This window comes from Monodelphis domestica, chromosome X, assembly GCF_027887165.1.
Source record: "Monodelphis domestica isolate mMonDom1 chromosome X, mMonDom1.pri, whole genome shotgun sequence".
NCBI classification, from domain to species: domain Eukaryota; kingdom Metazoa; phylum Chordata; class Mammalia; order Didelphimorphia; family Didelphidae; genus Monodelphis; species Monodelphis domestica.
The window spans coordinates 47,084,580-47,088,519 of record NC_077235.1 but is presented as its reverse complement, the minus strand read 5'-3'; positions in this window follow the sequence as shown (position 1 = coordinate 47,088,519).

Sequence of the window (3,940 nt, the reverse complement as noted above, 5' to 3'; positions counted from 1 at the left end):
TTCCTGACCCTATGGCTGGTCTCGCTTAGTTCACAGTATCACGGAGTTGGCAACCTCAGGACCACCTAGCCCAACCTTGACCCCAAGAAGAGAATCCTCACTAGAACATCCTTGGAAAGTGTAGCCCTTTACTTACAGGCCTTCATTGATAAGGAGCCCACTACCTCCCAAGGCAGCCCAGGGTACTTGTGGACAGCTCTGTAGTCAGGAAGCTTTCCTGGACCTTCAACCTAAAGTAGCCTTTCTGCGATTTTCCCGTCCTCAACTTCCCAATGCTCATAGTTGCACCCTCGAAGACAAAACACGTGGGGTAAAACTGAGGCAAATAGACTAAAATGATTTGCCCAGGGCTCCCCCAGCAAGGGAGTATCTGAGGCTACAACTGAACTGAGGAAGATGAGTCTTCCTGACTTCAAGCCTGCCCACAGTGAGAATTAGCAATAACTGATAGCCCACATACTCACTGGGATACTCAACGTGTTGAGAGCCATAAAGGGTGCCAGGAGCGAATTATGGGAGAAGCTGGACAGGAGGCACAGAGCGGCCAGCACACATGGGCTATGAGCAGCATCGAGGGGAGCTGGGAATAGCTAGTCAGACTGATTTGGCCACAAGTTCACAGAAATACAGGACTAGGGCAAGACTTCCTGACCACGAGAGCTGTTCAAACATGCAGTAGAGATAGTGGGTTCCTCCTTCATTGGAGGTCTTGGAGCAAAGGCTAGATGTCCAACAGTTAAACTGGGTGGGCTTGGAAGTCCCCTCCATTTTGCGTGATGGCTGTACTTCAACTGCATTGTTCTCCCTGTCCCCGAAACACACTATGGCTTTGCTCACTATTCCCTATGCCTCCTTGTCTTCACCTATTGAGTTCTAACTCCTCCTTAAAGTTCTATTCCAATGCCCCTCCTCCAGTAAGCCTTCCTAGATCGCTCCATGCCCCCTGCCAGCACCCACCCTCCGTCACCGTCAACTGCAACTAACTACTCTGACTCGATTTCTCTGAGGCACGTATGTAATCTATTATCTTCTCGGAATCTGTCGGAATCCTCTCTCTCCTAGATTGGGAGTGTGAGGAGGAGAGCAGGAGCTCTGCCTCATCCTAAACTTGGCCAACCTCCCAGGGCTCTGCATACAGTGAAGGACTAGTAGATAATGTACTAAGAGGTATCTATCTGTTGAATTGAATCGCCTTGTCCTCTACCCCAGGCAGACCATTTTCGGAGTATCGTTCAGTTCAAAATCCCCAGTCTTTGGAAGGGCATCGACAAACGGTTCCCTTGAGGATAGCACTGAAAGCCACCCTCTGTCCATTGGTTCTCTCATGCTCTTGCCATGTGGCCAATCTCTAGTTCTGGAGCTGGGGGCGGGGCGGGGTAAGATAGGAGGACTTTGGGGGCACGATCCCCACAATTGTGTTCTTAATTCCTTTGGGACAAACTCCACTGGAGCGGGACCTTTCAGAGGGTCACAGGAGCTTAGCTTTAGACACGCAGGGACCCAGGAGATCCTGTAGTCCAGCCCCATCCTTTGACAGAGCAAGAAACTGGAGGCCAGGGAGGACAGGTGCCCCATGTGGTCACCCCACTGTGGTGGCAGAGCAACAGAGCTGGGAGGACCTTTCCCTCTATGCTGTCTGAGGCACTGGCCCCACAATGGGCTAGGCTGGGTGGAGAATCAAGCTCTCATCACAGAACTGAACCCAGCAGCATCATCTTTTCCTTTCTCTCAAGAAATTGCTCCTCTCCCACCTCCACCCAGCATCTATTAAGTCCCCGTAAACAATGGGGGAGAACGTTCGCTGAATTCGCTGAGTCAGGGGCCGGCCGGGGCCCAGCAGCCCCCAGTTAATGAATTGAGGTCTGGCTGGGGAAGGAAGTGCTAATATAGTCATAGCCAGACAGTAGCAGTAGGTGTGAGCTGATTCATGGCAGAGGCGCAAAGGATGGCAGCCAGCAGATGGCAGAAAAACATCCACTGAGGATCCTATGGGGACCAGGAGGAAAGAAAGCATTTCCAAGGGATGGTCAGTCCTTCTTCCCCTTTGGGCCTTTGATTTGTGGAAGTAGAAAGAGGTCTGCTCATTAAAAGGAGGAGGGGGAAAGGAGGGGGGAGGAGGAAGAGGAGGAGGAGAAGGGGAAGGGGAAGATGGAGAAAGGGAAGGGGAAGGGGAAGGGAAAGGAGAAGAGAAGAAGAAAAGAAGAGGAGAAAGAGGAGGAGGGAGAGGGGAAGGGGAAGATGGAGAAATGGAAGGGGACTGGGAAGGAGAAGAAGAGAAGAAGAAAAGAAGAGGAGAAAGAAGGAGGGGAGGAAGAGGGGGAGGGGGAGAAGGGGAAGGGGAAGATGGAGAAGGGGAAGGGAAAGGAGAAGAGAAGAAGAAAAGAGAAAGAGGAGGAGGGGGGAAGGGGAAGGGGAAGATGGAGAAATGGAAGGGGATGGGGAAGGAGAAAAAGAGAAGAAGAAAAGAAGACGAGGAGAAAGAGGAGGAGGAGAAGAAGAAAGGAGGAGGGGGAGGAGGGGGGAGGGGGAGAAGGGGAAGGGGAAGATGGAGAAAGGGAAGGGGAAGGGGAAGGAGGAGAAGAAAAGAAGAGGAGGAGGAGAAGGGGAGAAGGGGAAGGGGAAGATGGAGAAAGGGAAGGGGAAGATGGAGAAAGGGAAGGGGAAGGAGAAGAAAAGAAAAGAGGAGGAGAAAGGAGGAGGGGGAGGAAAGGAGGAGAGGAGGAGGAGGGAGGAGCAGGAGGAAGAGGAGGAGAAGGGGGAGAAAGGGAAGATGGAGAAAGGGAAGGGGAAGGGGAAGATGGAGAAAGGGAAGGGGAAGAAGAGAAGAAGAAAAGAAGAGGAGCAGAAAAGGTGGAGGAGAAAGAGGAGGGGAGGAGGAGGGGAGGAGAAGGAGGAGAGGAGGAGAAGAGGGAGAAGGGGAAGGGGAAGATGGAGAAAGGGAAGAGGAAGGGGAAGAAGAGAAGAAAAGAGGAAGAGGAGAAGAGAAGAAGAAAAGAAGAGGAGGGGGAGGAGGAGGAGGAGGAGGAGGAGAGGGAAGGGGGGATAGAGGGGATGAGGCAGTCTATGAGATCCTCTAAGCTTGGCCAGGCAAATGCTGTACTTCAGCATTTGTACTTCAGGCTCCCCCGACCCTGGTATGAGAGAGAGTTTTTTAAAAAGGGACACAGTTATGGCAGTGAGCTAAGGAAAGGCAAGGAAGATGGCCATCCCTCCACGCCATTCTTCCTGCCTTTCTCCCTCCTCACCCGTTTTCTTCCTTCCTCTCCTAGGATTCCCTACCCACTATCCCCTGAGAGTTGTCTGGTGGCCACGTGGCACCGAGAAGGAGTTGCGAAGTGCAGCCTTTACTTCACCATGCTCAGGGCTGGAGCTCCCAAGGGGGGGGGGGGGGGGGGGGAGAGGCCTCAGTAGTCAGGTGCTGGTCAGGAAGCATGATGCAGTAGAGGGTAATGGACTTGGCATCTCGAGACAGGGGTTCGAATCCTACCATAGGAAGACTAGCTGAGGCTGGATCCTATTTGACAAATGACATCACACCTTTTGAGGAGCCCAGATGGCTCTTGCCACCAAGCTGCCTCTCTGCCTCTCCCAGGCAGACCTCACTGTTGTTTTAGCCTGCGGTCTCGAGGGGCTCCAGGAGCACCAGCCCCCTCAGGGAGGCCTGCCGGGCTCTTCTCAGGGTTGCTCAATCCACCTCGGTGCCTGGTTTTACCCAGCACTCAGCTGTGGCTCCAGGAAGCTGGAGCGTGTCTAGAGGCCGCACCCCGGCAGCGTCTTTCCCCTTTTCCCCCTTTGTTTATTTAGAATATTTTTCCATGGTTACGTGATTCATGATCCCCCACCGCCATCCCTGCTCTTTCCTCCCCCCTCCAGAATACAACCAGAGGATCAACTGGGTTATCCATGTATCCTTGTTCAAAGCCTGCTTCCGTGTGCATCC